The sequence below is a fragment of the Triplophysa dalaica genome, chromosome 8 (assembly GCF_015846415.1).
Source record: "Triplophysa dalaica isolate WHDGS20190420 chromosome 8, ASM1584641v1, whole genome shotgun sequence".
Taxonomy (NCBI): domain Eukaryota; kingdom Metazoa; phylum Chordata; class Actinopteri; order Cypriniformes; family Nemacheilidae; genus Triplophysa; species Triplophysa dalaica.
The window spans coordinates 10,943,483-10,954,292 of NC_079549.1; positions in this window are offsets into that span (position 1 = coordinate 10,943,483).

Sequence of the window (10,810 nt, forward strand, 5' to 3'; positions counted from 1 at the left end):
TTGACAGTGAGAGGCGAGGTGTGTGCCGCCATCACTTTACCTGTCAGAGGAAATACACACACATACAAAACGGCACAAATCTGTCAAAGAGGACGCTTTGAGTCAATGGTGCTACATGGAGAGGCCTGTAATGGCGTCTATTTCGACACGAGTGCTGTTCTCATAAATTGAGTGACACTTACGTACGTGCCATTTCTGTTAGTGTAGCACAGACCGTGCAATTCAAAGGATTTGGTGACTTTCAATTTATTTGTTTGTTTATGTCGAAATTGGTTAAAGACGATTTACTGGACAGTTTGCTTGCACACAGGTGAATTGCTTTATTCTGAGAATTTCCCTTAATTCTTTTACTTTATAGTCAGGCTTTGATGAAACTGTTGTCGTATACAGTGTATCAGTCTATAATGTACTAAACAGGGATTTACAGATAAACTATAACTTTAAGTGCACTAATAACATAAGGACTGTGAAAGTGGGATGAAAAAAGGTAAACATGCGAACATCTATGAAGATGTATGTGTCCAGATGGGTGCCTGTAGATCCCAGTCAACATGTCAGCGTGTTCGTTTGTATGTTTATCATGCAGTTGTGTGCGTGCGCGTGGTGTTGCGTGCAAGAGAGACAGACACGCCAGTGATTTTTGGCAATTGCTGAAGTGGGACACAAACTCATCTTATTTATCAGAGAATGGGCCAATTAAGGGCAAGCAGGGAATGAGCCGCGGTGCAGGAAACCAAGTGAATGTTCCATTGATTAGCAGCGTTTGCTTAATCACAGTCTCTCATAAGCTCATGCGCCGCTGTCAGCTGGGGTTTGCTCTCTGCTCCTCGAGGAGCAAAAGGTTCGGGTGTCAGTGTGGAGGTGACACAGGCCAATGATTACGTTTCCGTCTCCTCTAAAACATCAGGATGTCATCCAGAAAAATGAGACGCGATTAGCTCCGGCAACTTTTCCCGCTCCGTGAGATAAAAAAAGAAAGAAAGAAAGAAGAATTCCCAATTTACAGGAAATGGGAAGTTTTCAAGCGAGGAAAGGCTGTGAATGAGCGCTAATGCCGGTTGGTTACAGTTTAATTCGTGGCGTGTGTGTTTGTAGAGCGTAATGGATGGTGTAAAACATTGCTCATATTGACTCTCTTGTTTTGTCTCCTAAACCCCTGCTTCCCCTCTTTTCTAGCCTTGCCTAAATTCTGGCAAATCGAAAAGCGATAAAGAAGCAGACTCGTCTAATAAGCATTACTTATCATATTAATTAAAAGAGGATGACACAATATGGCTGACAGCTGTGGGTTTTGATTTGTTGTGTTGCTAATGTGACACTCATTATACAGGTCATGGTGAGACAAAGCCGCAGGGGTAGCCGTGGTAACATGCAGATGCGGAGACTGAGGCCTGCTACACAAACACTGGGGTCTCGCCTAAACAGCCCATAATTACCTCAACACGCAGACAAACAGTAACCATGGAGAGGTGAATGGCAGTTATGACCTCCGAGCGGGACATGGATTCAATTCTGTAATTGTTTTTTTAATGGAATTAGTTTTCGGCAGATTTTTCGAGAGGATTCGTCTTTCTGCGCGAAAGCTCGCATTCAAAGGCTGCGGCATTAATGATTGGATGAATATGAACTGCCAGTGCTCGGCTCTTTATCTTCCGTCCTGCTTTCATTTTATGAGGTTTGTTGAATATGTAGAACAGTCCAGAAAACATATTAGTGCTCTGACCCACAAGGTTACTGTATCTCATCATATCGCACCTTTTCCATTTTATTACCAGCTCACCATTCATTCTGATTATTAAAGGAAGGCGAGTAAGTACGAATGGAGCTTTTGGTCAGTTGGAGAGTTTGCGTGAGTAGCTCGCTTCTGCGTGGGAACGGGTTGAGAATGAGTGACAGGAGATTTTTGGGGGGCTTTATCCTCTCAAGTTTTGCAAGTCCATATACATTCTGCATAGTCAAATATATGTTCTTTGAATATTCTCCTATTTCTCAGTACTGCAATACATTAACGAAATAATTCAATGTTTATGTATTTTGTATATTCATATGCACCTGTACAGTGTGTATAGACTGTATAGACAGTTTAATCGGATGCACACGCATGCCCAGAAGTTAACTTTCGGTGAAAAAAAAATAAATAAAATATAATATAACAATTTATTTCATATTTAATTTATATAAATATGAATATATGTCTTTGTATTTACTGTATTAAATGAAATGAAAACTACTCAATAGTTATAATGACTTTTCTGTGTGTTTTAAAACACGTTCTTTGCGGGGGTCTACCGGAAGTTAAGTTTGGACCACATAGCGTTTGTTTATGTTGTTGCCGGTGAAACGTCTATATTTTTGTACATTCACATACATTGAATAGTCATATATATATATATATATATATGTACAGTATATGTTTTGTAGTTCTACATACATTCTGCATAGGCATATATATACACTCTCATTATAGTCATAAGTAAATATGCAGCATATTTACATACTGTACATTTACGTTTTGCATATTCATACATGAATATCTATTTATTTTTGTATATCTGTACATAAGTCTATATTGATACCACATTGCACTTCTGGTTAGATGCTAACTGCATTTCATTGCCTTGTGCAATGACAGTAAAGAAGCTGAATCTAATCTAGTACCATGCAAATAATTCAAAGTGGAGTGCTGTTGAAAAAAATTTTTTACGTCCATTAAATATAATTTGAAATATTTATTTTACTGCACAAAGCCATTTTCATAATAATCTCTATGCTATGTGTGAAAGCCGTTTCCTAAGGTCTTTTGAATATTCATATCTCTGTATGTGTGTGGTCTGAAACATTTAGAATGTTGTCTGAAATGACTGACTAAATATTTCTGCTGGATGAAGTGAAGGACAACAGGTTTCATGAAGTTTTAGCCAGCTTGCTGATCATACAGGTTTTTGGTTAATTCAATGTTGTTGACTGCATAATAACAATATGTGTGTACATTGTGTGAGTTCAGATAAAATACAATATAATTATACATATTGACTTTTCTGTGTGCTTCAGCACATTTGGCCTTCAAGACAGGATGTTTTCTGCCTATTTGAGCATTTGGGAAGATGCGTTTTTTGTAGCCTTGTTTTTGATGGGCTCTGACAGGACCTCATGGAGATTTGGGCACAAACCAGATGAGAGGCTGGGGGGTGACGACGAGGGGTCGGGATTGGACGCCCTGAAAGCTCACCCCAACGCCAGAGGGCACACAGAGCTGGAGGTCACGGTGGTTTGGGTCAGCCCAGAGGTGATCCAATTCCCAGAATTTCTAGATTGTGCTAGATTGTGTGCGAGTCCTTTTGAACTCACTCTGCCTGGAGGTCAGCGGAAAAAGATGGAGAACCATCATGTATCATAACACTATGTTTGTGTCCTGGTGTGTGTTTGTGCACACTTTTAAAATTGATTTGACATCATTTGAGTGACATCAGAGTTTCTGAAATGAGAGTAAACGCACAGAGTATATATGTGTGTATATACATTATGTGTTTGTATGTATGGCACATCAGCGTTGGTGCCCGTGAATTTAAGTGACATTGACTGGGCCAGACTGTAATTAGGACTGGGATTGGATGGTCTGTGAAAGCAATGCATAATGGGATGTTTCCTCTGACACTGAGAATTTCACCAACAGCTGCCTGTCAGTCTGAGCTCGGTCCCTTTAAAAGAGGACACTTTAATTAGTCACAATCCCTAGAGGAGGCGCTCATTTACAGTCATGCCCATCTTCATGTAAATCAGCTCTCTGCCCATCTCGCATCACTCTTTCCTGCTCTCAATCTGTTTTGTTTCCCTCCATCACTCCACGGCTCTATCATTATGTCATTTTATTCTCCCAAGCACACCTGTCTCTCTCTCCCTCCAACTCTGAAGTTCATTTCTGTTTGGCCCTTCACCCACATTTTGACTTCTCTCAGTCCAAACAGATCTACCGGTAAATGTTCCTGTTGCTCAACTAAAGATCATAATGTTAAGCAACACCAAGGTTGTTGGTTTGATTTAGGGAAAATAAATATGGATAAAATGTCTATTTTAAATGTTTAGTTGTTATTGTAATGAGAATTTGCTTAGCGCTGGAAAAAATTGAAGAGACCATCCTGCAAATTTCTACATGTATGGTGGTCATTCAATTTCATTGTTTGTTAAATTCCAACAAAAGCAAACCTCAGGATAGACAAAGTCATTCCCAACAGCAATGTGAAAGACCATAAGACACATAAAAGCTGTGAATAAAAATCTTTGTTATTTTACTGAACTCTCCTTAGATATAATGTGTAAAAACATTAGTATTGTGTTGTTTAAAATTAATATGAACTTGTTTTCTTTGCAGTAATTGTGGTCTTCGAAAAGTGGATTTGGTTGAGATACAACTATTTGAAAATCTGGAATCTGAGAAAATCGCCATCAAAGGTGGCCATTAGAGGCGCTGTAGCAGACCGTTGCTCAGAAGAAACAGGTTTGTTTTAAGGCTATCTATTTTAAGCGCAGAAATTCTAAGATTTTCATATACCAAACTTGAGTGTGTATTTCTAGAAGAGTGGGCAGGTTTTTAAGCATGTTTCCTGCCTTTTTTGTTCGCGATTTTGCTGCTTCCACTCACAAAAATGTTCTCACAAAGTTTTGAATATTTACGGTAGGCAATTAATAAAATGTCTTCATGGAACATGATCTTATATCTTAATTATCATTATCTTAAAATCCTAATGATTTTTTGGTATGAAAGAAAAATCGATATTGTTGATCCATACAATGTATTGTTGGCTTTTGCTACAAATATACTCGTGCAACTTAAGACCAGGGTCACAAAACGGTTAATTGAGGAGAAAAAAATAATAATCTTGGAGTGATTTCTTTATTTTTTCCAGAGCTGTACATTAAGACACTAGACATTTACATTTCCCTCTCCGTCTACTCACTTCCACCATCCTCTCGTATTTTCAGCCTGACAACATATTTGGCCAGACCGGTGTATTTTCTGCTGACCCCAAGAGTGTTTTTGTGTGGGAGGTGACATTGTTTCCTGACCCTGGGGAGATCCTGTCACTGTGCGCACTCATCTCATCTCTGATTGCTTTCTCTTTCTCCTTGTTTTTCAATAGCGCGCTATATCTCTCCCTCCATCTCAACGCGCTTCGCCTCATGAGGAAAGATTTCACCTTCACTGGCTCATAGTTTGAACCGGGCACCTTGTCGCCTGTCCTTAGAAACACAGGTCACCCGAGGGTCAGCGAACTACTAAATGACCGTTATTTAAGGTTTGTCGGTCGTCTGCAACCGAAAGCGTCATGTTTGCGTATAATAAACATCGTCAGCGGCACAATGTGCAGCTCTTGTCTTTTACCTTGGTTTCTACATTTCATTGGAGTTGTTTTTTAGGCAAAGCTCTGGCTTCAGTTTTTCGCTGTTGGTTTCAATCTATTGTTCACGATCTATTGTGTGTCGGGTGAATGGAACAACATTGCTGCATGTTTCCTGTCAGTCACGTTGGTTTTAAAGGAGAGGGTGAACTCATCGGCTGTTGACTGTTGTGGTGCCGTCAAAGCTGTCCATCTCTGCGTGTCAGCTAGTGAAGTTGTCATTTCCAATGTCATTTTGACGCGGTAATAATCAAACGGAGTCGCACCATTCCTGAAAATGTTCCAGCTCCTACCCACAAACCTTATGTTGCTTTTAGCTTGTTTATCAACTAAATGAGGCTTTTTGATTTTGCGACAGCATCTTTTGAAGATGACTCTAATATGTGGAAGTCAGTGACTCTGTTATGATGAATAAATTATATTTTGAGCAAAAGAATCTACCGGACTGTGGCGTTTTTGTCCACATAAGGCCACTGCACTATTGCTACAGTAGTAGTATAGAATTTGCAGTCATATACGTGTATAAAATAGGTCAGGTCCACATGAAAAAAATGGATATGGATTCATTAGTATTAGTTTTCGCATCATGAGGAGAGTTGCAAGATCAAAAATGGACATGAAAACACTTGGATAACAGGATGATTTGAACTTCAGATCTTCAGAAAGACATCAGCACCTTCAGTGTGCTGCCAGGGCTTGCGGTGTCTGGTTTGACAGTGTTTGTGTCCATTAGACCGGGGTCAGTTTCACTTAGAGAAGGCTGAGATGGAGCCCTTCAGGCTCTGGAGTCAGAGGTTGAAGGTAACATAGAGAGGCTTTTTAGATCTAATCCTTCTGAGGTACTGTAGACGCTTCATCTTCAGACAGATTAGAGTTGATCCAATATAGCTGCCAGAGGGATTACTGGCGGCTCTGTTTTTGTCATGCCCCCTTGATCCCTTTTTTGTCGGGATGTGCCCCCCCGAGTCTCACATCAGATGTCTGGACTCACTGAGTGTACGTTCACATTACAGGCCTTAATGTTGAGTTACAATTATTTATTCAGGGCTGATCTTTTCTTGGTGCTCAGTGCTTTCATAATGCTCAGTGTACGTATGGGTGTTTTATCGTGAATATAGAAAGCAAAGCACGGCCTAATGCAAATAATACATTCGAAATGGTTTGAATGCAAAAGCATCTGTTTTTTTAAGGGCAGTCTTGTTCTGAGGTTGGGTGTTGTTGTATATTGGTGGGGTTCCGCCATCTGTTAGTGATGGACTAAAGGACTTTTTGTGATATTGTGTTTTTCCTGTCATCTCCAGCTGCATGGCTCCACCTCCACCTGTTTACGCCAACACAGGCTGACACACTTGTCGCAAAGCCAGAGTACATTTGTTACCCGTCCTTGATGGCACGTCCAGTTTATTTACAGCATCTCAGTAACACACCTTTTTTATCCATTAACACTGATAAAAGTTGAGAGCATGAGAACCACATAACATTCTCTTTCAAACTTCAAGCATTTGAACAATTCCAGTGTAATGGATGTGACATTTTTAGTAAAAACTTCAGGGAATGTATTTATTGCCAATATATTGAACCATCTGTTTATATTTTACTCAACACCTAAAGTGAGTCCAGACATCAGAAAATGTTTGTCTTTGCATAAGTTTTCTATTTTGAAAGAAGGAAAAATGAATGCGTTGGGGATGTGACAAAAAAGGACGCATGTATTTGACGGACAGCATACTTTGTAGGATTCTGTGAATTAGAATGTGCAAACCAGAAGACAAATACACAACAAACAAAAATATGGCTCTTTATAGAACATAAAACAGTTACTATGTTAATTTTCATGTGCCCATTTATGAGGGATATGGACCGTAATGGATGTGACAATTAATATACATGACATTTGACAAAAAATGGTTTAAAAACATCAGGAGAGATTCACATGGTTATTTAAACAACAAAATGTTGACATCTGAACATCAGAATGTGATATGATGATATCAGTATGTTGAAAACCTTTGGTTCTTTCCATAGAATTGGCCATTTTTCTGTTTATATTGTAAAGAATCAGATGTCATACAGCACTTCAGCACTTGAATCTAATACTGTACAATTCTGTTTTTAATTCTGAAACCGAAAATGACGAACCCTCTTGAACCATTTTTCTTAATTTAAGGAATTTTACTAAAGATTTTTTTAAGCCAGATGTGCTGGAGTCCAATCGTATGTGTTATTTGTGGCTGATCTCTCTTAAGTCTCCAGAAACCGTCAGGCTGATGAGATGGCTTCATTTCTCTCTTCTGTTAAGTGATTTTTAATCAACTTGATGTTTGCATGGGGATGACCCTGGAGACCAGGCTTGAAGACTATGGGTTTTAGAAGGGTGGACTCTGGGGACATAGTGCTTAACCGCAACAGTTGGGGAGATGCAAAGCATAAAGAGTCTTTTAAAGTCACGGTAAATAATTAGTTCAATCTCCTATTTTAAACAGTTTGTGTTCAAATCCAACACAAGAGCTGTTTTCTTACGATTTCGATCACAGTATGATGTGCCCTGAAGCATACTTCGAAGCACAGTGAAAATGACCTTAGGCACTGGCGTTGGCTCTCATTCAAAAAGAAGGTTGCTGTATTTCATTTTCCAGAAATTTATTTAATCTGGGCCTTAGCAGTGCACCCACAGCCTTCAAGGGGTTGTGTAAATGTGTGTGCGTGAGATAGAGAAAGAGAAGATATCCTGTTAGGGGCCAATGCTCTCCATTCTACTTTATTGTGTTATGGTCTCAATACACTTAGCCAATTCCTGGTGTCCCTGTTAAGAAAAAAACACTTTCAGCCTCGGCCTCTGTGGAAGTTTGAACACAGCTGTAGCCGAGGGACATTTATAAGGACACTTCTGTTCTATCCTGTAAAGCGATTATTGCGTTTCAGATTCAGGGTGCAGCACTGGATAGCATTACGAGGTGAATATCGATTGATGTATACGGAAGTGCACATCAGTTCCGAAACGTGTGTTTTCATTAATAGCGCACATGGCATCTGCTCGCGGCAGGGTCTTCCGCGCAAGCGCGTACGTGGCCGTGCACACGCGGTCCAACAGACAGCAGCGGGGAGATAACTCCTAACTTTGTTTTGACACTTTTGATTAAGGACCATTGAAGGGACACCTGTACTGTGGAGATGAACAATAGTAGGGCCCCAGGAGAGATTGATTTTCTGCATGAGAAGAGGAGTCTTTGTCTAAAGCCACACGCTCCTTTCTTATGCTAACGAGCTGTGGAAGATTTCCAATTCAATTTCACCTGAGCGCTGGTCAGCTCTCCGCTCTTTTGTGTGCAGTCCCTCGAGCCCCCCCGACACACTCGCGCACACACCCGCATGCACGCCCAGCTGCAATTTGGCTTCGGTGGGTGGGGTGTCCGTGGGGAGGTTGATGGAAGATTGACAGGTGGCTTGAAGCTGTGATATCTCTCGGTCCTGCTGCATCGCATGAGAGTGGTGTTAACCTTCCAGGCCTTCACCTTAAAAGGCGGATCAGGGGCATAGTGGGATGGATTGATCTAAAAAACTGGATTCTTAAGGTCTACTGCGCATGTTTTACAAAGCTGTTAGTGTCAGTTCCAGTTTATTTATTCGGGCATGATATATACAGTTACTGTCATGGTAAATTATCCTGGATTGCATGGAAATATAAAGAGGAAATAATAACAATTTCATGTATTGTTTTTTTTAATGTAATTTATTAATATAAAATGCAAGCAGTTGTTGGCGATGCAACAATTTCCCCCAAACAGTTATAATACTGTAATCGTCTACAACTGTGCCTTTATATTTACAAGTAGAGCTGTGCTTTAGTGCTTTACTCAGAAATGATATAGTGTACTGTATCTTTTACTCCGTAAAGGGATAGTTTACCCAAAACATCATAATTCTTCCATCATTTACTCAACATCATGTCGTTCCAAACCTGTATGACTTTCTTGTACAGATCACAAAAGAACATATTTTGTTGGTTACTATACAACATTGACCCCTTTGACTTCCATTTTGTGGATACAAACCACTGAGACATTTCTCAAAATATCTTCTTTCGTGTGCCACCGAGTTTTGAATGACATGAGGGTGAATAAATGATTACAATTTTTATTTTCGGGTGAACTTTCCTTTATTTTTGCTCACGTTTCATCCCTTTATGATACAGGTTTATGTATAGACGGTTTCAGCGCTAAAAAACAAACAATATGTGGCCCAAACTTCACTTTTGGTATCCCTCCGAAAAGAATCAATAACTGTTGAGTAGTTTTAATATAATTCAATACAATTAATATACAACAAACATAACCATACATTTAAGAAAAAGTATATAGTTATATTTTAACCAAACACAGACCGAAGTTAACTTCGGGCCATGTGTGTGCATTGAAACCGTATATATCTGCCTCAGATTCTTTTAAAAAAAGTTTTGAGATACATGCTTTAAATACTTCCTCATATTAAGTTTAGAAGTTTAGATAAGAAATGAATTATCTGCTAACTTAATTGAAAATGTATTCTCATGAAGATGACCTTAATTGAAGTGTCTGGAACAGTATGAGCATTATGGGGGTAAATGGCACAATGATAGATTAAGATTTCCTAATGATTGAATGCAGGCTAAATAATACAATTTAACACAATGCCCACCCCACGCCAGACATATTGAGAAAATATGACTTCTAAGACTTAAATAGACTTTTTCCAGCCCAATTTACTGTTTTATTGCAGCTAAAGAGATTCCTGCTGATATGGTCAGAAAACCAAAAACCATTTAATGAATTTCTCTCAAAGTTGTTTCAGAAGCACAAATGATCCAAATTGCGCTTTGTTTTGATTTAATGAGCACAGATTCGCTCCATAGAACCTGTTTTTAGGTGACCCTAATAAATCCCTTGAAATCTTCGTCTAGAAGGTTTGGGTTGATGTGTATGTGATTTAAGGATAGACATGTTGGACGGGTTTTGTCTGGTTTTGTTTTGCTTACTTGATTTAGTGCCTATATTTATAACATTTTTTGTTTTGTATTTTTTTAAGTGTTGCCAAAAACCTCATGGTGCCACCTCAAATGGCTTAATTGTGTTGTGCCAACAAAACAAGAAATTTATGATGCAACGATGTGCAATTATGTTGCGGTATCATGCAAGAGTGAGTCAGCCATTAGCGATTTTCTCCCCATCGCATCGCAAACTCTTAATTAATTTGTTGCTTATTTGAGCGTATGAGTGGCTGTTTTCTTTCTGTATCGCACGTCTTTATTAGGTAATTCCATACCTCTGCTGAAGCAACATGTAATCTGTGCCTGAGGAAATGATATATTTAGTGGCAGGGGTATTGTTGGGGCTGTTACTGTGAATATGAAAAATAATTAAGGCTTTTTGATCCTGAAT